At 37.6% G+C, this 26,317-nt stretch overlaps 1 protein-coding gene across 10 annotated transcripts in view; it reads right to left on the bottom strand.

Moving 5' to 3' along the window:
- Positions 1–26,317, bottom strand: part of BBX (BBX high mobility group box domain containing) — a 282,463-nt gene that overhangs the window by 192,754 nt on the left and 63,392 nt on the right. For 5 of the 10 annotated variants that reach the window (XM_089910519.1, XM_089910520.1, XM_089910518.1 and 2 more), the window contains one exon: positions 5,416–5,558. The exons of the other annotated variants lie outside the window; for them this stretch is intronic. The gene's annotated coding sequence lies outside the window, so the exon portion shown is untranslated. The remainder of the gene's footprint in view (positions 1–5,415; positions 5,559–26,317) is intronic. 10 annotated transcript variants of the gene reach the window in all.

Genomic DNA, 26,317 nt, shown 5'->3' with positions numbered 1-26,317 from the left:
AAGCCAGCAACCCAGAAATGCCAATGAGGCGCAGAGCAAAAAGTCCCAACAAAGGTCCGCTCTCTCCAGCCAAAGGACCAGGAAAGCCTAGCAAGACAGAAAATTTTTAGACAATAACTGTACTACCTGAGACAAACATGACAGAAAAAACTATGGTCCCCAACACCCACAATGGAGGAGTGTGTTAGAAGGACGAGTAGGGAGGTGGGATTTTCATCCTATCAGACAGTAACAAGTCCAAGTCCTCCCTCGCCCCCTCCATATAGAGAGTCAATGGAGATCATGTGCAGACATAAACTTTCATCTCCCACCTAGCAGTAATATTTCCCTCTCTTTCCCCACTTGGGTGGTATCAGAAGAGGCCTAGTGAAGACACATCAGGATTTTGACCACTGCCCAGCAGTAAAGAGGCCACCACTGACCCTGACCCTTGGTGTCAGTGGAGGCCATGCATAAAGCAGTAATGAGACACTCCTGACCCTTCCAGCTGCAGTGGTATCCTCAGAGGCCTAGTGACGAATGGGACCTCCCACCTCTGCCCAGAAGTACCAAGGAGTCCCTCTCTACCTTGGATGTCAACGGAGGCCAAGTGGGGAAAACTAGATTTCTCTTCCAACCTGGCAGTAATAAGATGGTGCCATTCCTTCCCCCTGCTACAGCAGTGTCAGAGGAAGTCAGCTAAAACAGGAGGTTTATGTAAGATCCAAAGATTCACAAGATAATGCCCAAAATATCCACGTTTCAATTGAAAGTCACTTCACATACCAAAAGCAAGACTGTCTCAACTTGAATGAAAAAAAAAAAACAAAAAAGAAAAACAATTAACAGATGATAAATTAAAGATGAGATGTTAAAATTATCTGACAAAGATTTTGAAGCAGCCATTATTAAAAAAATGTTTCAGTGAGCAGCTGCAAACATACATGAAACAAATGAAAACATAATATGTCTCAGCAAATAAATAGAAGATATAAAAAAGAACTAAATGGAAATTTTGGAACTGAGAATCACAATAACCAAAATTTAAAACTTAAAGAATGGGCACAAAGGCAGAGTGGAGGTGACAGAGGAAAGGATCAGTGAATTAGAAAAGAAAACAATAGATATTATGCAACTGGAACAAAAGAAAGAGAAATTTCTAAAAATTCTAAACAGAGCCTCAGGGATCTATGAAACAATAACAACAGTTTAAAATCCATGTTATTGCAATCCAGGAAGGAAGGACAAAAAAGTTAGTAAGGCTGAGAAAGTGCTCAAGCAAATAACGGTTGAAAACTTTCCAAATCTGGCAAGCAACATATACCAAGATACATCATAATCAAACTAGAAACCATGGAGATGAGAAGGCAGTGGCAATTTTTCAAGTGCTTAAAGAACAGAACTGTCAACCGAGAATCCTATACCCAGTGAAAATACCCCTCAGGAAGGAAATGAAAATAAAGACATTATTGGATGAAGGAAAACTCAAGAGAATTTTCACCAACAGACCTAAGCAAAAAGAGCAGCTAAAGAAATGTAATAAACAAAAAGGAAAAAACAAAAGAAGGAACCTCAGAATATAAAGAAGAAAAAAGAACATAAGCAAAAATATGGGTAAATACAATATGCTTTCCTTCTTCTCTTGACTTTTCTAAATTATTTTTGATGGTTTTAACAAATTATAACAGTGTCTAATACAGTTCTAAATGTATGTAAAGTATTTAAGACACTTATTATAAATGCAGGAAGTAAAGGGACATAAAGAAAGAGGAAGTAAATGTACTAACTAAAAAGCCAGATTGGCAGTGGGTTAAAAAACATGATCTAACTATATGCTACCAAAAAAATCACTTAAAATATAGTGACATAGGTAGGTCAAAGTAAAAGAATGTAAATGGCATATCCTGCAAACATTAATCAAAATAAAGCAAGAATGCTATATTAATCAGAAAAGTAGACTCCAAAGAAAATCACCAGACACAGGGAGAGGGACATTAAGGGCCTCATGATAAAAGGGTCATACCACCAAGAAGATACAGCAATCCTATAATATGTATGTACTAATAACAGATCTATAAAATATGTAAAATAAAAACCTATCGAACTGATATGAGAGTGTGAGACGTCAACAAACCTCTCTCAGGAATTGACTGAATGACTAGAGAGAAAATCAGAATATACAAGATCTCAACAACATCATCAAACTACAGGATCTAATCAACACTTATAGAACACTTGACCCAACAACAGCAGAATACACATTCTTTTTCAAGTGCCCAAGGAATACATACCAAGAAAGACTATATGCTAGCCTATAAAACAAGTTCATCAACAAATTTAAAGAAATTAAAATCTTAGGAGTGTGTTCTCTGATCACAATAGAATCAAATTATAAGTCATTAACAGAAAGATAACAGGAAAACTCCTTAATGCTTGAAAACTAACAATATACTTATACATAATCCATGAATCAAAAGTCTCAAGGGAAATTTTTTTAAAAACACATTGAACTGAAGGAAAATGAAAATACAGCCTAACAAAATTTGTGGAAACTAGCAAAAGCAGTGCTGAGAGGGGAGGCTGTAGCACTCAATGCTTTCTCTTCGAAAAGAAAATCTTCCAAATCAGTAATTTAAACTCCCACCTCAAGAACCTTGAAAAAGATCCAAATAAACTCAAACAAGTAGAAATTAAGGAAATAATAAAGAGAAGAAATGAATGAAATTAAAAATAGAAAAATGATTTTGGTATTATCTTGATACCAAAACCAGACAAAGATAGTACCAAAAAGGAAAACTATACAACAATATCCCTCATTAGCACTGATGCAAGAATCCTTAACAAAATATTAGCAAATAGACTTCAACAATATATAAAAAGAATTATATAGCATAACCAGAGATTTATTTCAGGAATGCAAGGATAGTTCAATATTCAAAAATCAATTAATATAATCCACCACATTAACTGGTAAAAAGAGAAATATCATATGATCATATCAATTGATTCAGAAAAAGTACTCAACAAAATTCAACATCCATTCATGATAAAAATTTTCAGTAAGAGGAATTGAGGAAAATTTCTTCAATGTGATGAAGAGCATCTAAAAATAACGTGTCGCTAACATTCTAACACTAAAATATTGAATGCCTTTTTCCTAAGATCAGGAACAACGCAAAAATATCCACTCTCATTACTCTTATTATGTAGTGCTGGTAGTTCTGCCAGTACAGTTAATCAAGGAAAGGAATAAAAGGCATATAATCCTGAAAAGAAGAAATAAAACCATCCCTGTTTGCAGGTGACATGATTGTCTATATGGAAAATTCCAAGGAATCTATAAAAACAATTTCTAAAATGAGTATGTGAACTTATAAGGTCATAAGTTAAACATACAAAAATCAATTATATTTTTATTTATGGGCAATGAACATATGGCCATCAAAATTAATGTTTTTATATACTAGAAGTAAACATGTAGACACCAAAATTAAAAATACAATAAATACCACTGGACTTCCCTGGCGGTCCAGTGGTTAAGACTCTGTGCTTCTAATGTAGGGGGCACGGGTTCTATCCCTGGCCGGGGAACTAAGACCCCACATGCCGCACGGCACAGCCAAAAAACTAAATAAAAATAAAAATGTAATACCATGTACAGTAGTTTTTAAAATGAAGTAATTAATTGTAAATCTAATAAAAACATGCCCAACACATGGATGCTGAAAAGTACAAAATGCTGATGAAAAAAAATCAAAGATCTAAATAAATGAAGAGATACACTGTGTTCAAGAAATGGAAGACTAAACATAATAAAAATGTAAATTCTCCCCAAACTTATATACAGATTTAACACAATTCCTTTAAAAAAAATTTCCCAGCAAGATTTTTGAAGATGCAGTAGATAGAGACAAGATTAGTCTAGACTCTATACAGAAAGGCAAGCAACTAGAATAGCTAAAACAATTTTGAAAAAGAAGAATGAAATCAGTCTATCTGATTTCAAGACCTAATATATAGCTACAGTAATAATTAAGAATGCATGATATTGCTGGAGGAGCAGACACAATAGATCAATGAAACTGAATAGAGAACCAGAAATAGATCCATATAAATATGCCTACCTTATTTTTGACCAAGGCACAAAAGCAACTCAATAGAGGAAGGTTAGCTTTCAAACCAATGGTGCTGGAGCAACTGGACATCCATAGGTCCATCCAAAGGACCTCAAGCTAAGAAACACATCTTATACAAACATTAACTCACAATGAATCATGAACTTAAATGTCAAACACAAAACTATAAAGAGAAAAAGAGGAAAAAAAAAAGTCTTCAGAATGTAGGGCTAGGTAAAGAGTTCTTGGACTTGGACTTGACACCAAAAACACAATCCATAAAAGGAAAAAGTGATAAACTGAACTCCAACAAAATTCAAAACTTTTGCTCTGCCAAAAACCCTATAAAGAAGACAAAAAGGTAAGATATAGATTGGGAAAAAATACATGCCAACCACGTATCTGACAACTATTATCTAGAATACATAAAGAACTCTCAAAACACAACAGTAAAAAAAAAAACAATCCAATTAGAAAATGAACAAAATTAATGAAAAGACATTTTACCACAGAGTATATAGTTGACCCTTAAACAACACAGGGGTTAGGGGTGCCAACCCCCTCTCCCCACCACACAATCAAAAATTGTGTGTGACTGTCGACCCTCCGTGGTTTCAACCAACCATAGATTGTGTAGTACTGTGTTAACATATTTACTGAAAAAAAATCAATGTTTCGGTGGACCTGCACAGTTCAAACCCACATTAAGAGTCAACTGTATTGATACACACACTTGCATGAATCTCCAGAGAATTATGCTGAATGAAAATAAGTCAATCTCAAAAGACTATGTACCATACAACCTTATTTCTATAACATTCCTAAAGTGACAAAATTACAAAAATGGGAAACAGATTAGCGGTTGCAAGCAATTATAAAGGGGGAGAGGGCAAGAGGGAAGTGGATGTGACAATAAGAAAGGCAACATGAGGTATCCTCGAGGTGATGGAAACGTTCTACATATTGTCTGTATATATGCTGATACTCTGGCTGTGATATTTTACCATAGTTTTGCAAAAAGTTATCACTGGGGGGAACATGAATAAAAGGTACATGGGATCTCTCCGTATAATTTTTGATAACTGCACATGAATTGACAATTATCTTGAAATTAAAAGTTTAGTTAAAAAACTATAAAGCAATACTGATACAACAACAACAGCAAACAAAAAGCAGGTGAGAAGTGTGTACTTCTTCATGTTCTCATTCCTTGGGGTAAGAGTCTCCTTGCAAGGCCTTGGACTAGGATTACCAAGTCAAATTTACTCTCACTCTACATTCCTCCTTAGCTAACATCATTCATTCTGGAGGTTTCAATTACCTTACGCCATTCTTCTCTTCAGAAGTCCAGCCAACAGATCTGCTTCTCTTGGGGCTGTCCCTGTTTCGGTAGTTGTCATTATATCATCAATGCATCAGATGTTACTGTTAATGTGTGGTTTCCTCTGTCTCACTCTCACACATCTAGTCAATCATAAAAACCATTAATTCAAGTTTCTAAATACATGGTAAATCAGTTCATTTCTTCTCATCTTCACTGCCACCTCCTGGTCTAAGCTAAGACTATAACAATCTCTTGACTGACTTCTTCATCCCCATTTTGTGCCTCCCTCAAAAGCATCCCTCCTGTAGCAACCAAACTGATCTTTACAAAACATAAATACAAACCCCTCACTCTCTAGCTGAAAATCTTTCAATGTTATCCACTGTGCTTGCAGTAATCTCATCAAAGCACACAAGGTACCACATATTCTGGTTTCCACCACAATGATTCCACCCTTTTCGCTCTTTTCTAAAATCCAGTCATACTATTCTTCTAGTTTCTCCTAGACATCCTGCTTTTTCTCACCTCAGGGCCTCTGCATTCCCTCTCACCACTCCCAGCCCAATCTACCTAATTTTCTACTCATCGGATCTTATCTATCACTTCCTCCAAAACAGGTTTTCCTGAACCCTCAGATAAGGATAGGTCCCTTACTGAATAATGAAAGAGATACCCATACAGTACTGTACAACTTCAAATAAATCTAATTAAAGTGTTTTAATAAAAAGAATCAAATAATTCTAAGATTCATACAAAGATAATATCTAAGGTATAAATAATATATTTTAATTCACAAGTCATACATATTTGCTTTGGTGATTTATTTAGGTTAATTTAGACCTACTTGATAAAGACACTTAACATCCATTTTCTTTGGAACCTTCTAAATATGAAATACAATAATAACAATTCTCCTAGTAAGAACCTTTGTCATTCATAGTCAAATCTGTGACCGTGATCTCAGATTTCTAGCCTGCAGAACTGTGAGAAATAAATGTTTGTTGTTTACAAGCCACCCAGTCTGTGATACTTTGTCATAGCACCTTGAATTGACTAAGACAGAAAATTGGTACTCAAAAGTGTGGTGCTGCTATAACAAATACCTAAAAATGTGAAGTGGCTTTGGAACTGAGAGTAATGGGTAGAGGCTGGAAGAGTTTTGAAGTGCATGCTAGAAAAAGCCTACTTTACAGTGAACAGACCATTAAAAGCTATTCTAGTGAGGGCTCAAAAGAAGAAGAGCTGCAGAGAAAGCCTCAGTCTTGCCTAAAGAACACCTAAGTGGCCTTGAACAGAATGTTGGTGGAAAGATGGGCAGTGAAGGCCATTCTGATGAGGTCTCCGATGGAAATGAGGAACATGTTATTGGAAACTGAAGGAAAGGCAATCCTTGTTAAAAAGCAGCAAAGAATGAGGCTAAACTGCCCTCACGTCCTAGTGTTTTGTGGAAAACAGAGCTTGTGGTTCTATCTTGTGCAAGATAGAAATATCCAACAAAACTGGCTATTTGGCTGAACCTTTTTCTAAGCAAAGTGTTGAAGGTACCATCTGGCTTCCCTCGAATGTTATAGTAAAACGTGAAGAAGAAAGAGATGACTTAAAGACAGAATTTGCAATCAAAAGGGAAGCAGAAATTTAAAATTTGGGAAACTCTCAGCTTATCCATATTACAAAAAATAAGCAAGCATGTTTGGGAGAGACCACTAAGGGTGTGGCCAAAAGGCCTTTTGATGAGAAGATGAGTATGCATATGAACCAGGGGTTTAATCAGCCACCCCAGCAAGAAAACTGCAATTTGAACTCGAGGGAAAGGAGACAGGAACAAATGAAGGTTGGCTGTCATACTTCTTGAAATTCATAGAAGGGAACCATAGAGCTATTCTGCTTCAAATGTGTGATATTCAGCACAAGGTAATTCAGAGATCATCAGGGCTTCCGGCTCAGTTTCAAAAGTGGGGAGGGCATAACCTGGGTTTCAACAGGCCAGAAGACTCCCACCCAAAGCCATGTGAGACAGACCCCTCCCCGGCAGAGCTGTGGGGAAGTGGCTATCTTCATCTAGATTTAAAGGGAAGGAGCCACTTGGAGCTAGAGGCACAAGACCCAAGCAGAAGGCACCACGGCAAGGGCAAGGCCACCACAGAGACCTCACCAGGGCAGTGCCCAGCAGAGCTGTGAGGGTGGGGCTGCAGGTCCCTACAACTCCAAACCAGCAGAGCCACGGGCGTACCATTCCCACCCTGGAGAGAGCCTGTGGGACTGCTCCCAGCAAAGCCCTGGGGGCAGGGACGCTCTAGTGTGTCCAGAAAGTGGGGCTCCTGCCTCAGTGGGCCTGGCAGGCAGAGCATCAAATTAAAGAAGATTATTCTTGAGCCTTAAGATTTGATGCTGTTTGCCCTGTTGGGTTCTGACTTGCTTAGGAACTATCACCCCCTTGTTTCCTACTTCTCCTTCTTAGAATGGGAGTGTTTAATGCTATGCCTGTACTACCATTACAATCTGGAAGCACATAATTTGTTTGATTTCACAGGTTCACAGCTAAAGGGGAATTTGTCTCAGGATGAACCATCCCTTGAGTCTTACCCATACCTGATACAGATCATATTTATTTATTTATTTATTTGTTTGTTTGTTTAATTTATTTTTTGCAGTACGCGGGCCTCTCACTGTTGTGGCCTCTCCCGTTGTGGAGCACAGGCTCCGGACGCGCAGGCCCAGCGGCCATGGCTCACGGGCCCAGCCGCTCCGCAGCATGCGGGATCCTCCCGGACCGGGGCACGAACCCGTGTCCCCTGCATCGGCAGGTGGACTCTCAACCACTGCGCCACCAGGGAAGTCCCACAGATGATATTTAGATGAGACTTTTGAGTCAATCGTGGAACCAGTTAAGATGCTGGGACTACTGGGATGGTGTGAGTGCCTTCTGCACGTAACAAGTTCATGAATTCTGCGGGGCAAGCAGCAGGATGCTCTGGTCTAAATGCTTGTGTCCCGCTCCCGCAAATACATGTGCTGAAATCCTAATACCCAACGTGATAGTATTAGGAGATGGAGCGTTTATAAGGTGCTTAGGTCATGAGGATGGAGTCTACATGAACGGGATTACTGCCCTTTAACTGGCCATTCTGTCATGTGAGGATACAAGAAGTCTGGGATCCAGAAGAGGGCCTTCACCTGGCCAGGCTGACACCCTGATCTCAGGCTTCCAACCTCCAGGACTATGAGAAATAAATGTTTTTTTGTTTATAAGCCACCCAGTCTGTGGTAGTGTGTTATAGCAACCTGAACAGACTAAGACAGACTTACTCATTATGAATAATTTAGCAACCAGTGCACTATTTTCTGGCAATTTTTCTTTGCCACTTTATGGGCTTTAAGAGCAACTTCATACATACATACACACACACACACACACACACACACACTTTGTTACAGTTGTTAAGTTTACTGTGTAAAAAGCAACACGTGCTTTGTAAATAAATACTAAAAATTGAACTTAAAGTTTAGGTTTCTTTCTAAAGTATTCTTTCTAAAGTTTGATAAGTTCAACTTAGTTTCTTAATGATAAAAACAACAACACCAGAAAAAAACATAGGAAAATGACTGTTGGGATGTGCCATGTAAAAAGAAATTTGTTTGAAGCTTTAGAAAATATGTCTATATGCACTTTCTGAATAGTACCTTAAAGAAGTTAGGGCTTTAGATCTTTACATTTTAAAATTCTACAAGTACTGAATCTGTATTTCCCAATTTCATGTTTATTTTCCAATACCCCATGTTGACTTAAAATTACATATGGTACTGAGTACTACTCTAGAATTAACTAATTCCACTAGGAATCATACCTTCATCTATTTGTCATATTACAGTTTGCAACTGTGCTTCTGTATAGGTCAGGTACACATGGTTCATAGTTCTGTATACATTTATATGTTCATTTCCTGTTAAATACATCTAGTTAAAGGTATCATTATGAAGCATAAAAATAATGAATGGGTCATGAGAATGGATTTCAGAATATAAGATAAGAGTAGCCATGTAAAAATACAACCACTATTTTTTTTTTTCTTCTGTACGCGGGCCTCTCACTGCTGTGGCCTCTCCTGTTGCGGAGCACAGGCTCCGGACCCGCAGGCCCAGTGGCCATGGCCCATGGGCCCAGCCGCTCCGCGGCATGTGGGATCCTCCCGGACCGGGGCACGAACCTGCGTCCCCTGCATCGGCAGGCGGACTCTCAACCACTGCGCCACCAGGGAAGCTCCAACCACTATTAATTGATGTAAAATATGCTTACAAAATAGGAAATAGAACTTGTGACTACTGGGTTTTGCAAAAGAAGCAAGGAATACTCTAAAAGTGCAGCTTCACGGGGTATTAGTGTTCATATTTTGCCAGCCTCAGGTTAATAAAACTGGGCTGTTTCCAAACTGTGAAGGAGGACATACACTCAAACCTGTATTAACCAAAAAGCTGGAGGAGTAACTTCGTTTGACTGACTAAATTTACTTATAAGGCCTTTTTGTTTCAACTACTGCTATTGAAAAACTTTCTAAAATGCATTAAGGAATACTTTCTTGCTTTAGTAAGTACCCTATAGTGAATATAATTAAATCACCAGTGACTGACTGTAAGTCTTATACATTAGGGTCAGCCTTGTGAGCATCAGTATTCATTGGACCCTAATGAAGATGTGCACATTTAGGCTAAATGTATACAGACTGGCCCTAGGCTATTCATTATTTGGGAGCACGTCTTTTTAAAAAAAAAAAAAAAAACTGAATTGTTTAAAATCAATATTTCAAAGGGGAGGAAAGGAGCTTATTTTCTTGTAAATCAAAAACCAGGAAAAATAAACCTGGTTATCTGAGATTTTACTATATCACTGGAGCTTTTCTAAAGTAATAGGTACTCTTGAAAAATCTGTTCCATTTCAACACTTTTAAGGAAATAAATGCCCAAGGGCAAAGCTGGGGGAAAAGAAAGGTAAAATCCAATTCCTATATAGAGAAGAAAACAATATTGAAGAAAGCTGCACAATATCCAGGTATTTACTAAGTATTTACTGTGTACTAAGTATGCTTAGGTACTAAGTACTCTGCTAAGCACTATGGCTACAGGAAGCCTTTTGTGCCTGGGCCTCAGTTTCTTCACCTGCAAAATTAAAAGTCAAGCTATATATGCCTCTCGTTTAATATATAAAAACTTCCCATGCTGTGATTCATTACGAACAAAGTGATAGTACTCTACTATGACCCACTGCGTGTATGTATGGGGTTCAGGGGGTGGTGAAATAACTTTCCAAGGGAGCTAGGATGCCTGAACTCCTAAGAATACTATTCTCTACAATTAATTTAGGAATGCTGGCTAGTCATTTTATCCCTCTTTTATTGCTTTGGGCAGAACAGTAAACTAAGAACAAATAAAGAGCTGATTGGGCTATGTGTTATGGGATTAAATATTAAATATCCCAAAAGAGACAGTGAAGTATCCGTGGAGGCCTTATTTCCTTTCAGTTTTCTTTGAAGTCTTATCCTAAAAGACAAATGGTATCAGCACTTGCAGTTTGACCCACAGAGCACTGGAGTGAACATGAGCAGGGCTGGATTTGGGTTCTAGCCTTGACAGTAGCAAACAGTGTGACCTTAGACAAGTCACCTGCTCATCTGCAAAATATTTTCTTCTATTTGTGTCATTAAACAAGAAAGCCATGACAAATTTAGTGTATTTCCTTTTAAAATAAAGATATTACACAAATAGTTCAGGAGAATGCCCTGGATGTATTTTGATTTTGGAAAGGCATTTGACCAAGTATTGAATACAAACATTAAGACAGACTGCACAGTCAAATGGGTTCCTAACTTGGAACAGCAAGCTCTGAGTAATGAATCAGAAGAAATGCTGGAAAGATGGACTGAATTAACAAGATTAAATTTAACTGTAGATTCAAATGAATGGCCTAGATCACTCTTTAAAATCGCAACTATATGCATATAATAAACTTCTGGCTTTCAGTTTGGATACATCACTCTCCCTTGTGTGGAATAACTGATTCATTGGGTTTTCTTCTTATGTTTCCCAAGTATAAATGTAAACCCTGGTACTACAGTGAAAAAAAATCCACCAAGCATGGAGTAGAAGAGGCCTGACTTAAGTACAGTTCATGTGAAAAAGAACAAAGCTTGAGCTGACTTCGAGCTCAACATGAGTCAACAGTGTGATATGACTGCCAAAAAAGTTAACGTAAGCTTAGCCACCAACAACAGAAGTATAGTGTCCAGAACAAGAGAGTTGCAGCTTTACTATATTCTCTGCATGCTGTGCTGGACACCACACTTCTAGAATGATAGTCTCCATCCCCAGGACACCCTACTTAGGAGTGATACTGACAAAACAAGCACAATTCCATGACAGGAAGTGACCAGAATGGGAAAGGACCTAGAAAACAAGCCCTCGAGACTGAAAAAACTAAGACTATTTCTCCTGGAAAAGCTAAGTCTTGGGGGAGAGATACTGAATATCTGATGAGCTGCTGGTGACAAAGTTCAGACCTAATAAGACACATAGCAAAGCAGATTTGGTGTCATACAAACAGTACCCAAAACAGAATGGGCTGCTTCAGCATTGGGGACATTCAGGTAATGCAATTGTTGTCAACTCTGGCTACACAATAGAAAACACCTGGGAACAGTTTTAAATCTATCAATGCCCAGGCCCCACCCCTGACCAATTAAATCAGAATCCCTGGGATTGGGCCTGGGCAATGGTAGGTATTAAAAGCTTTCCAGGGTTTCTAGCATGCAGCTACACTTAGGAATGACCAAGGTCAATACAGTCAGGATGGCTACCTGTCTGTGTGTGGTATAGTGTAGAGGGGATTCCTTCTCAGAAGCCTGCATTCGATTTAACTTGTTAATATTATCCTCTATGATCATGAAGATTAGCTCTCTTTGCAAATATTTGAGAAGAAATCAAGTTTAAATGGCACAGTCTCTTAAAGAGAAGAATTTAGGTTGAGTTATAATAGCTAGCCTATTCTATTCGTGAATAACTGCTTTCAGTGATTTAAGCATTACCATCTTTGAGGAAAAGGACAACAGTATCGGCATGTTTATATGTTGATAAATTTAAACAATTTAATTCCAAAGTTTGTAAAATAAATTTAAAATATGCTAACATTCAAGAGTTCTCAAGTTAATTTCATGATAAAATATTCTTAAAATCAAGCAGAAGCTCCCTTGTAGTTTGAATGGTCTCTGCCACCAGTAGCTTATCAGATGTACATAATAAAATGTTATATTTTCCTACTTTAAATATTTTCTAAAATGTTTTATAACATAATAGCCTGGACCAATATACAGTCCTCTGTATTTCCTCCAGTGTTGGTTATATTCTTATTCTTAATCCTACTCTTCTAACCACTGAATAGAGGCATTTATACACATTTCCTAATCTCCTTTGAAAAAGATACATCCAGAGCCTTCTGGTCTTAATATAGGTCAGGCAACCACTGTAGTGGGTGGGGTTATGAGTCTAAATTTTAGTGACCCCCTCCAGATTTTTCCACTCACATATAACACACCCTCTAAACTTTAAAACTTTCACTTTAGGTTACGGTAAGTCATCAACCATTTCCTTTTACTTTCGCCATCTGTCAATGCAAAAAGCTCCAAATGATCTGAAGCTTCTTCTAGGCTACTCAAAGTCTCTCTCATTAATCTTTGTCATGTGGTTCTAAATAACGAGAGAGATATAATGAGAGAGATATTAAACAGGATCATCTTGTTTACAGACAACCACCACCAAAAGAGCCTGGAATAACGCCGTGGATTTGACTAGATGGATTCAGGGTGAAGGAGCTTTTCAGGAGTCCTGATGTGGGGACCAAGCATACAGTTAACATTTTACCAATAGCTGGCTAACTGTACCACGTTCCAAGTAATGACTGCCCTCTCCATATCAAAACACTAGAAAGAATTACGACCTTACAACCATCTGAGCAGCTGCTGGGTGGACAGTCTGCTCCACAGCCAACAGTCACCTTTCCATTTTTGAAGCACATACCTCTCACAGAAATGTTTTCAGTGCAGCAGTCTACAGAGCTGGTTATAACACCGGCACGATGTGACAACAAAATTCATGATGATTTTGCTTTTTTAGCCTGCCCCTTTTTTTTTAAATTCTTCCCTCCCCCTTCATCCCGCAAAGAAAACCAAACCAATGATACTTCCACAAAACCTGACTCAGACTTATGAATATAATGCTTTCAGTGAAAGCAGACCAGCTTTATAGAAGAACAGCTTTCATGAGAAGCAGGAAGCTGATCTGAGCAGCAGAGAGCAGGGATGGGGCGGAGCAGAAAGGAACTGAGCTGGGGGGGAGCGAGCACAGACCGTCCTGGCTGCTTCTAGTTACTTATCGACAGTTTCAGCTTATAGCACAGATTTATGAACAGGGTGAGCATCGGTCCTGCCGTACCTTTTCTTTCTTTTACAAATCTCTGTCAATCTGGTAAACTATTACACGGGATAGTGAGGCCTTACAGCCTCGCCAGAGCCAAGTTGCAGGGAAATGATGTAAGCTTCCCACCTCCCACCAGCCCCTGCTCTGCCAATCCACCTCTACTCTGACCTGTTAACATCCCCTCCCTCCCCCAGTGCCACTGCCATGGGGCGCCCCGGGCCCCAGGCTCGCCTGGCTGTGTCCTACTGTGCAGCAGAAAGTATTTGCCAGGGGATAAGGAGCATTTTTGTTTTGAGAAAAGTCTTCAATGAAAAAAGTAAATACCTCTCTATTTAAACAATAATGCTGAGTTGACAAAAGCTAGTCCCCAGTCTCCAGGAGAAATAATATTAAATAGGATGGTGGTAAAGAATGCAATTTAGCAAAAGGCAGCAGGAAGTGTGATGCAGCAATGGGTATAATAATGGGAGTTAGGAGACACCGGTTCTCCTATTCTAATACCACCTCGATGACCTTGAACAATTGGCTTAATCTCTCTGGTTTCATTTTCTGTAAAGGGAAAGAGTTAACGTAAATTACATCTGAGGTCTCTTGTGGTAATTTTATGAACTGATATGCAAAAGAGACAAATCGGGAAAAAAGTAATCTGACTGTTGCCAATTGTTTGTTGTTTACTCAAAATTGCACACAACTCCTTACACTGAGCTATTTAAAATATGCTTTGCCAAGGTGCTAGTAAATGTGAGTAGGACTAGCAAAAGATGTGTAGGAAAAAAAGTTACAGGCAATTTGAGTGTTAATCCTGACCTGGAGAATTTATAGAGAATTAGGATTGTGAAGATTCATTCTCAGGAAAAGATGATTTATTAACAGATGTTTAGAAGCAATTAAGACCTTTAACATTAACCTAGACAACATAAACTATTTACCTTGGCCAGCACTGTTCTAAGTTTACAGGACGAGTGTGTGTGTGTGTGCACGCGCGCACACACACACACACACACACACACACACATCGGGAGAGAATTTTTTTTTAATTAAGAGCCCACTGGTTACTAGGATAACAGTCTTCAAATTAGGTTAGGCAAACTCATAGAAGTACATGAGACTTTGTAAGGGGTATGAAGGGTATGCAGGCACATAGATGGTAAATCAATTTCCATATCAACCTTTGTGAGTACACTTATCTGCCTGAGAATGCCCCTAGAGAGCAGGTTCACCTGTCCCATCCCCTCTTTTCCTATCCCCCCTCTCCCACTTTACAAAATCAAGGCACATAGTCATTCATCACAAATGTCACTCTGGGGCATTGCTTATGGTAGGAAAAAACCTCTGAGCAGGACATAAGGGTACAATTAGAAATACTGGTAGCGGTAGCGAGGGGCTTCCCTGGTGGTGCAGTGGTTGAGAATCTGCCTGCTAATTCGGGGGACACGGGTTTGAGCCCTGGTTTGGGAGGATCCCACATGCCGCGGAGCAACTGGGCCATGTGAGCCTGCGCATCTGGAGCCTGTGCTCTGCAACAGGAGAGGCCAGGATAGTGAGAGGCCTGCGCACTGCGATGAAGAGTGGCCCCCACATGCCACAACTGGAGAAAGCCCTCGCACAGAAACGAAGACCCAACACAGCCAAAAATAAATAAATAAATTAATAAACTCCTACCCCCAACATCTTCTTTAAAGAAAAAAAAAGAAAGAAATACTGGTAGCGAAAAAGTGTGTGGCCCTAACTCTTGCAACTCAGGTGGTTTTGCCAATTTTTTGCTTGGAATAAAATTGGAGGAGGACCTAATTTGGTTGTCAGCTGATAAATCATTAAAGACAATTTTAAATGATAGAGCACTGTGGTTTTGAATATAACTGAGGAGGAGTTCAAAGAACTGAGTGACACTGCTGTAATAATACTCTCATCCTCTTCAACATATTTATGTAAACAAAATTTCAGTGTATATATTAAAATGAATGAAAAGTATGCTGAACTCTTTCTGCAGTGAATAATATTCATGTACTGATATATGAACTAACTAGAAGAAAAGTACCAATAATGCACTGAGATAAATTTCCAGTAAAATAATATTTTTCTCTAATATTATTTATCAAAATTTGTAATTCACATGTTATTTTGATCAACTGTGTACTAATAATCACTGTGATAAATATCATTTAAAGTCTCATGATCACAATAAATTAAATTTTGTCACCAGAAGTACCATAGGGTGATCAAAAATAGATTTTTTAAATGTAATAATACATAAGAATAAAATTTAGTGGGAAAAGTATAATAATAAAGACTTCAAGGAGAAAAATTCACACTAAAATCTAACTGTTAAAGAATAGTTTGTAAATGGATAGTGGTAGGTAAATATTAAACAGCTATGGTATTTGATTCAAGTAAATACATTTTAAAAGGCTATACCAATTTTATTAAGAAATGTCAACATTTACAATCAATGACGATTATATCATTAGCAAATGATTAAACCTATGACAAAATTTTTAAATGTCATTGAAGAAATATATGACAGAATCCAATAGTTTTCAAAATTCTTTTACTGCAGCAAAAATGTTTAAAGACTGGTGAACCCTTCTTCCAGTCCAGAGCACCTTTCAACTGTTACTAAGAGTTTAAAATAAATAAGTAAATAAATAATTTTTTTTAAAAAAGGACAGCAATCTAGAACCTCAAGAAATGAGCCACATGGAGCAACTAAGTTTTCCAGTTACCTGTGGTTATATTCTTTGAGTACCACAACAGTTTTGTCTCCTAATTTTAAGCTATCATAAATGAAAATCTTCTCAAAATGGGAAACTTCTGAGACCACACCAACGTGATTTAACCGCTTATTAGTGTTTCCCAGACAATTATTACTAACACCAATCCTGCAAAGTATTCATATGATGCCCCCAAGGCTTTTGCTGATCCTCGTGTTTGGCATTTTGCATTTCTGCCAGCAAGCAGGGGATGTGGGTTCAATTCCCGGCCCACCAATCACGAGCTGCCAGCCCCTAAGCCAAGGTGCTGAAACACCCTGAGCTACACCTTTCTTCCCTATAAAAATAAGTTCATCTCATTTTCTTAAACTATCTCACAAAACTGAGACGAGTTCACAGAAGTGAACATGCTTTACTTTAAAACTCCACACAGAGAAAACTTAGGTTCTCACTACTGAGTGCCTGCATGAAGCTCCTCTCTCCATTCTAATTGTGGAAATCAGCCAAAAAGCTAACTAAATCTGTTTAATTCTGATAAAAATGGTTTAAGTAAGGGATGGGTGTCTTCTATAAAATACATACATCAACTTAGTGACATTTATTTCCAGAGGTCATATGAGTTCTGGATCACTGATACTGATGGATGGCTGAGTAACATATAGAAAGATGTAACTCTATATATGTCCCATCCAAAACCTCAATCTGCTGATATAACAAAAGATTCATGGAAAAGAGAGGCCTAACATTTTTAAGATGTGATGCTCATTCACCTTAGTACCAAGCCTATCACCCTCCCAACCACCAATATACAAATACATGTTGCTTTTATTAATTATCTGCTCACTAAAAGTTTTTTATTATTATGGTGTTTGGTAGTCCAAAACTTCAGTTCCCAAGCTACTGGTCCATCAAGTGCCCTAGAACCTTAGGTTCATTCCCAGAAGCACAAAATAAACCTTTCACTTTCAAAAGTAGCAAATAAAATTCAAATGACATCGAAGGGGAGATAAGGTTTTAAAGAGTTAACTGATACTACCTGTTCTATTTAAAATGTTCACATGGTAAGCTTACTCTATTCCATGAATTATTATGTGGTTACTATTATTACAGTCTCACTTGACCCCTGAAGCAATTTTAATATTATTTACAGGCTACTGATTGTGAAACTGAACCTCAAAAGTATTGAAGTGATTTGCTCAACATCACAAATGAAAGCCAGAACTAGAACTCAATCCTGCAGATGGATGGTCCAGCAAAGTTTGCTGGTACATGTACTTGCCCCACTGAAACTGCTGGTATAATCAACAAAAACTGCAGTGAGAAGCTATGGCAGCATTCCTGCTCTTTTCTGTGTTTCCCATGGGGCATCATGGTTTTAGTCCAAAAAGCAGGCATTTTGGAATAGCACAGATCAGAGTTTGAATCCAGACCATGTGACTTGGGCGAGTTATTTAACTTTTCTAAGGCTCAATTTCCTCAATGAAAAGCATTTACCTCTGAAAGTATCAGGGCCCAGCAAAATGTCCCTTTCAACTACTGAACTGCAATCTATTCCACTGGCAAATCTTCAATCTCATGCTAATGCCATGTTATTGCTGAGTTCCTGTGGATAACTGTGTTTGGGGCTTTTAATCTACATTATTTTCCTCTGTGCCTTCTGTCTAAATCTAAAACCTGGTTTTTATCACTTAAAGGGACTGCTGGATATCTCAGTTTACCTGTTTCCCTCAGGCAGAGTTAGGCTGCATTCCATGTGTTCCCAAAAGCTCTGCATGTGCCACTATTACAGCATGGATGACTCTCATTTGTGACTAAAGATCTCATTACCCTGTGAGATCCCACAGAAAAGAATCCACGTTTTGCTCATCTTCACAACCCCAGCATCTAGTACACTGTGTTGCACTCAATAAATGTTGAAAGATCAGCTGCAAGTTTTCAAACCTGTTTTTTGTCTCCTTCAAGGTTTCCTTTGCCACTGTCTCTTTAGATAGTGATAATCTTGGATCACCAAAAGTGATTAGGATTTAGAGGATTAGTGATTACTTCTCTGGCAACTGGCTGGGGAAATAAAAAGGAAACAATCCTGGGTTGATGTTTCAGTACCCACTTTCCTGAATATGCCCAGATTCTGTTTTCAGACAAAAGATATGCCTTAGGGTCATGATCACTTAAAATTTTTTGACTAGCTCAAGGGGCTTTGTTTACCCCATAATATCCAGCAAAGTGCCTAGCACAAGGTCAATGTCAGATAAACACTTTTTATATTGGTTAACTGACTGCTGCTATTGGAACTGCCATAGGCCAAATGCAGAAGATCCCTGAACTACCAACAAGGGTGTTAAAAGATTTAGCAAAACACCAGTTAGTCTCTAATTTCAGATAATTAGCTTTTTAGAAATGTGAAACTATGATTAAATATAGTCAGACAATAAAAATTCCCCCAAATATCATACTTCTATCTTTTCCATATGGAGGTCTTTGAAAAGTATAGTGCTAAGAGAACTTCCTAACCTTAATCTGGAAAAAAACACTCTCTCATAAACTATATGGCACAAATTAACAGAAACTGTTGGTGCTTTAAGGTATGTGTATAGGAAGGCGACTCGGGATCAGTGATAAAGTAATACTCCTGCAATTCCCCAAATCTGATTCTATTTTGATAAATCTAAACATACCTATTTGAAAAAGTTACAGGGGGCCCAGAGGGGTGGGAGTTCTGAAAGTTGCACGTGCCCCTTTTGTTAATAAAGCCTGCGCTTGTGCATACTGGTAAATATAGCAAAATAAACTTTAAAGTAAAACTTTAGGTTGTATGCAAAGATCTATCTTCAAATGTTTCAAGTTCCCCTAAGATTTCCTTGCATTATTAGCCTTCAAGAGACATTAAGGCTGAGCATTCTGTTCAATGCTAAGGCAGCTATTATACTAAAAATCATCTTAAGATATTTTTAAAAATCAGCAATCTCTCAGAGAACACCTGGTGATCTTAACAAACCTTTTTTTAACCCAAGACATTAAGAAAAAAATATATATATATAGTATAATAAGTAGATTACATTTTACAGGCCCATAGGCTTATAAGTTTTCCCAAATGTCAAACTCATACTATACTGAGAGATTATTAACTTTGTGATGGAATTAATCTCTTTAATATAAAAGCCACAGTCATAGCTACCATATAATCAAAGTTAAGTTATATACACAATGCCAAAAAAATTCAAAGTAACATTTTTTTGTGTCATAATGATTATAAAGGCTAAATGGTATATATTCACCAGTAAGTTACAGACTCTCCTCACCACATACATTCAAATATTCTTTTATTATCTTCATGAAATCTTAATAACATTTAAATTACCTAAAGTATTCTGCTCAAGGAAATATTTCTATTAGTATTAAGAACCTTGAAAATAGAATGTTACTAGGTATGGGATTTGTGTTCTTCTTTTAACTGCATGCTATTACTAACAGGTGTAACGTTCATTGATTTTTTTTTCTTTTTTAAATTTTATTTTTTTTATTGAAGTATAGTTGATTTACAGTGTTGTGCTCATCTCTGCTGTACAGCAAAGTGACTCCGTTATACACATATAGACATTCTTTTTTTATATTCTTTTCCATTATGGTTTATCACAGGATACTGAATATAGTTCCCTGTGCTATACAGTAGCACCTTGCTGTTTATCCATCCTATATATAATAGTTTACATCTGCTAATCCCAAACTCCCAGTTTTTCCCTCCCCTATCCTGCTCCACCTTGGCAACCACAAGTCTGTTCTCTATGTCTGTGAGTCTGTTTCTGTTTTGTAGATAGGTTCCTTTGTGCCATATTTTAGATTACACATATAAGTGATACCATATGGTATTTGTCTTTCTCCTTCTGACTTACTTCACTTAGTATGATAATCTCTAGTTGCATCCATGTTGCTTCAAATGGCATTATTTCATTCATTTTATGGCTGAGTAGTATTCCATTGTATATATGTACCACATCTTTATCCATTCATCTCTTGATGGACATTTAGGTTGTTTCCATGTTTTGGCTATTTTGAATAGTGTTGCCATGAACATAGGGGTGCATGTATCTTTTTGAATTATGGTTTTGTCTGGGTATATACCCAGGAGTGGGATTGCTGGAGCATATGGTAATTCTATTTTTAGTTTTCTGAGGAACGGCCACACTGTTTTCCACAGTGGCTGCACCAACTTACATTCCTACCAACAGTGTAGGAGGGTTCCCTTTTCTCCACACCCTCTCCAGCATTTGTTATTTGTAGACTTTTTAATGATGGCCATGCTGACTGGTGTGAGATGGTACCTCACTGAAGTTTTGATTTGTATTTCTCTAATAGTTAGTGATGTTGAACATCTTTTCATGTGTCTACTGGCCATCTGTATGTCTTTGGAGAAATGTCTATAAGGTCTTTTGCCCATTTTTTGATTGGGTTGTTTGTTTCTTGTTGTTGAGCTGTATGAGCTGTTTGTATATTTTGGTGAACATTCATTAATTTTTATAGTTCCTTATAAAACAAGTAAATCATATTTAGTAGAAATATATTTTCTCAAATCAGATTACATATATTATTTATTTGCATGTTTTTTAACCTGATAACTTTTCCAGAGAAAAGCTGTTTTTCTATTATCCTCTAACATCTCTCTAGCTCTATGAGGTCTCAGGTTTGAAAGTCATAATTTGTCAATGTTTTAGCAAGTCCCTTGATACAGAGATATCTAAGATGGGTCTACAATACACAAGGTTTTACTGATGGAAATTTAGCAAGCATATTTTACAATATATTTTCACTTAAGAGAAAAACCACTGAGGTAAACATTTCCATTTTACAGAGAAAGACACTAAGCTCCATAGAGGCCAAGCAACTCACATACTAAATAAGCTTTAAAAGGAAAGATTTGAGTTAGGTTTTCTTTCTTGAAATCAGGTGCTTTTAGCATATACTGGAAAGTTTAAAAATACATTTGTTCTTCAATGAAGAAAAAAATTTGGGGGAGCAGGGAATTCCACATGCTTCTCAAATGCCTCCTGCTTCTCCTCCCCTTTAAAGCAGCTGTTTCTGCATCATATTGGACTTGCACTGCTCCCCGAATTCTCTAGCTATTGTTTTGATCTCTTTCATTATTTTTATAACTTTCTTCACTGTCCTATGAAAAATGAAGAATGTTATCTATGTTTGGTTTTTGTTTTTTGTTTTTAGATAGGCATTATAGTTTTAAAAAGAAAAAAGGCTTCTTCTAGAACTTACAAGCACCAAAGAGAAGGGAAATATACCTTGAAAGCTAATGATGTGATTCTACACTTAATCTATGGTTCTGTCCTTAAGATTATAGGGAAAAAAACCCATCCAGAATGGCATTAACCTTTAGGAAATTGGCCACTTCCCAAGAGTGGATAATGCGTGGAAGCTGGAGGTATTATGGGTTGTGTTAAGGAGGCAAGGTCACAAAAGGTCAGTAACTAAGTTTCCGGCAATACCAGGGCACGCAAAGTTGTGACTTCTGTTGGAACCATACACAGCCTGTGCTTTTATTGGTGAGTGGAACCCCTGACCTCGCACTCCCGAACAGCTTAATTCCTACTATCTGTCCCAAACCCCAAGTGCTGGTTGTAGGCCCACTGGCATGGCTTTTTATGATAGACTAAGTAATAGGTAAATAAGCTCTCAGATGTGAAACACTGCCCAACATGGTCACTACAAGAGGGATTCATCTATGTAGGTAGGAAGTGCTCTGGATAAAGGTTAAACTCTATAATGATTTAAAGAAATAAGAGAGGGAGTGGTAAAATAAGAGAGATGAAGATTTAGAAAACTGAAATACAATAGATACATGTATATGAACATAGATAAATAATTTTGTTTATAATATAAAACATATATCTAATTATTTCAGTCATAAAATCTTCATGCTTAAAGCTGATACACCCTTACTGGTCCCATGGAATGGTTATTTATTAAAATATTTTCAGAAGTGTTTACAAGAAATACTTCCTATTTGAAACTGTAAAACTCATATTGTACTTGTGCAGTAATATATTCCTGGGAAAAAATGAAAGGATTAAGATCTGTAGAAAGGAGGAAGGGACCAAATTACACCCCAAAATGTTGGAAAGCACTAGAACAAAGGCATAAAGGAACTAATCAAAATTCATGGAGCACAAGGCAAAATTTCTAGCCAACTGTGAAAATCACACTTTTGAAACAAATTTTGTTTTGCTAGATCTTGTCCTTTCTTTAAATACATCTATGTGCCTTTTTTGTGATTAAGAAGGCCAAAATTCTCAATTCTGAGATATTTCTGTACTTGAACAACAGGTTAACTGTCCTTTGATATCTTCCCAGAGAAAATGAAGATCACGATTCTACTTCCGAAACTTTGAAAAAGAACTGCTATGTGGCACTGCTCAAAAACTAAGCCAACACTTAGGCTTTCATGCTTCCTCTGGTGGAACTTCTTGAAACAGTGCCAAGAATCATTTGATCACGTAAACCAGTGCTGATGAGTTAGAAGCAGCTGGAGTATATGAATCAGTGGTCATTTCTCTGTTACATTTTTGTTTTCAAATAATTATCTGGAGAACCAAGTAACTTGATCAAAAAGGCACACTGGAAACAAAATTAGGAGGCAGAAAACCTAGAGAATAGTTCTGAATTAGGATTAAACTCCTTTGACTTCAACTGTTCTCTATTTTTTTCTATAGCTTTGTTTTCTCAGTCCTCTTATAAGATTTTGGAGAGTAAGGAACCAAGTACACTTCTACCTTCCTAAACACAACAAGATAATGGTCAAATAGCAGATGTTCAAAAGACATTTACTCATTGAGTGTAATTAATAAGCTCAAATAATAAAATGTTTCCTTACTTTTCCCCCACTAAAATCAAGTATGCATTAAAAATAGGAGAAATTGCATAAAATGATTTCTAAAGATTCAAATGCAATGCATCAAAAAAGCTAAAGGGAAGTTTCATGGGGCAGAGTACAGTAAATGCAGAAATGGAAATAAATGTGTGTAACACGACAGCCCTAATTCTTACAACACAGATGTTCTTTGTAAACACGATTTATGTTTTTTTAAACTAATTTAGGAGATTTAATTTCTTATATTCATGAATGCTCACTAGTAGACTATATACAGTATATGATTTTAAACTGAAATAAATATTGCCCACAATCACATCACTCCATAGTGATTTTTGACTCCCTGCCTTTTTTCTTTGTAACCCCGAAGCCTGCCATGCCTTTACATCATGCTATGTGTTCAATTTTTACCCCATTCTTGCACATTTCAATCAGAGAATAGGACATAAGAAAGGCAAGAGTTGAGAGGAAAAGGTAAGTGGGTATTAAGAAATAAGAACAAAAAGATAAACAGCCAAATCATTCAGGACTTTCTTAGTCATGGTGAGGAGCGTGTATTTATCCTAAGAATGATGAGAATTCAGTATAGGAGTAATAAGATTAGATCTCCATTTTGGAAGGTCCCCCCCCCTGGCAAGGGGAGGAGGGTGGACAGAAAAGGGGCAAAACTAGAGGCAGGGACACTTTTTAAGAACTTGCTTAGAGACTTCTCTGGTGGTCCAGTGGTTAAGACTCTCTGTGCTCCCAATGCAGGGCACCCAGGCTCAATCCCTGGTGAGGAAACTTAGATCCCACACACTGCAAGTAAAAGATCCTGCAACGAAGATCCCGAGTGCCACAACTAAGACCCGGCACAGCCAAATAAATTAAATAAACAAATAAATTGAAAAAATTGAAGGAAAACAAAAAAAAAGAACTTGCTTAAATTACACAGGCAAGTAATGTGGTGGTCTGTATTAGGATGGGGCCAGTAAAAAGGAGGAGCCATGGATCAATTCCAGAGATGCAAAGGAAGTAGAATCAACTAGACTTGATGATTAAACGTATCAGGGTAGCAGATGGGAAGATAGGGAAAGGAAAGTTTTACTATAAATCCTTCCTGAGGAGTATTTTTTAAAATGACGAGCTATAATAATTATAAACTTGCTTTTCTTTATATGCTTGCCTTTATGCATGTATTCCTAAACAATACACAGTTTAAATGTGCCAGCTTCTGAACTCTAGATAAGTAGAATATTCTTCTGTAACTTGCTCCCTTCTCTCAGGATTATATGTCTGATATTCATCTGGGTGCTTGTGTTTACCTCTTTCGATTATATGGCCAAATGTTGAATGAATATACCAAAATTAACTGTTCTAGTAAATGAATGATATGCAAAAAAAATTTTTACCCCATTCTTTTTTACTCACTTATGTTAGTTTTAGGAAAAATAACATAAGTATTTCCCAATGTTATTAAAAATATAAATGAACATAATCTTAACGGCTGAACTTTTTTTTTTTAACTGGAATTGGGAAACTCAGGAACAGAGAAGTTAAGCATCTTGAACAAAGTTACCAGATTTACAGGTAGCAAACTGGGATTTGAACCTATAATGCGTGATTCCACAACCCATGCTAGTAACCAAACTGCTTCTTCTGTTTATGCAATGTATGTTTGCCACACCCCTCCCCTTGTCCAACCTACATCTCATTCAACTGCATTAGCTTCTGGCTTCTCTCCAACATGAGAAAGGGCTACTCAATCCAGGCTGGCTTCTTTACTGATCCTCCTGCTGTCTACCTTTCCGTCCCCCATCCCTGTGCTCCAGGCCACTTTTCTTACTTTGTGACTATGTTGTTCATATGGTTCCCTCTGTCAGTCACTTCCTCCTTTTCCACCTCCTCAAAGCCTGACCACCTTTTAATACCTGGTTCATGTCCCCTCCCCTCCATAAGGTCTTACAATTAAAACCTTCATTCATTCATTCAAATCATTCAATAATTACTTATTTAACACCCACTGTGTATCAGGCACAGCTCTGAATACTAGGATAGAAAGGGGAATGAAACAGACAAGGCTTCTACTCTCAAAGGAAGAACAGAAGATAAACAAGTTAAAAAATAATTTTTCAGTGATAAAATATTATGAAAACAAGGTGATTTCTGTACTATTTCTGCTTGGCTTTCTGCCAACTTGCTGTAAAACTGTAAATCATTGAAGGCAAGGATTCAACCTTTTGTCTAAAGCCTGGCATACAATAGGTACCTCAGTGATCAGTGACTTAATACGTGTACAAATGAAGAGAATGGATGACTGGATGGAATGACGGATGGACGGAGGGATGAATGGATGAACGAGCAACTGCCTCAAACTGTGACTAAACCATTCCGTCTCTAAGTTTTGCTTTCCCCAACTAAATTGTTCCCCCAACTAGACTTGAGGGTCAAGAGCCTAGAGTCTGAAAATCTGTACTGGTCTGGCCTGCCCAGTGAAGGTGAAAATGAATCAACATAGGGCAGGCACCTCCAGTTAAGGCGTGATCCCCACTATTTCTTATCCTCTTACCCAATGCCCATTTCCCATAGTCACGCTCCCTGCCTGGTTCCTGCAAGCATCTGCCCCCATGCAGGTTTACCTTTAGGACAAGGTCCCAAATTTTCATAACTAATAGTGAATAGAAAATTGAAAAACTCCATAACATAATCTTAACTAATTCTTTAGGAATTGTGAGAATAGCAATTTCTAGCTCAGATTATCTAGAACTACAAGAAGTTCTGAATCATCCTAATATGTGGCTAAATTCTCAAAAGCTTACCAAAACTAATTTCATTTTTCTTTAAAATGCTAATTTAAGTGTGCAAAACATTCCGA

Source organism: Delphinapterus leucas, chromosome 4, assembly GCF_059928025.1.
Source record: "Delphinapterus leucas isolate spDelLeu-1000000601 "Yukka" chromosome 4, BTC_Dleu_Yukka2, whole genome shotgun sequence".
Lineage (NCBI taxonomy): Eukaryota > Metazoa > Chordata > Mammalia > Artiodactyla > Monodontidae > Delphinapterus > Delphinapterus leucas.
The sequence above is the reverse complement of the archived record's forward strand: the minus strand, read 5'-3'. Positions and strand labels throughout refer to the sequence as shown.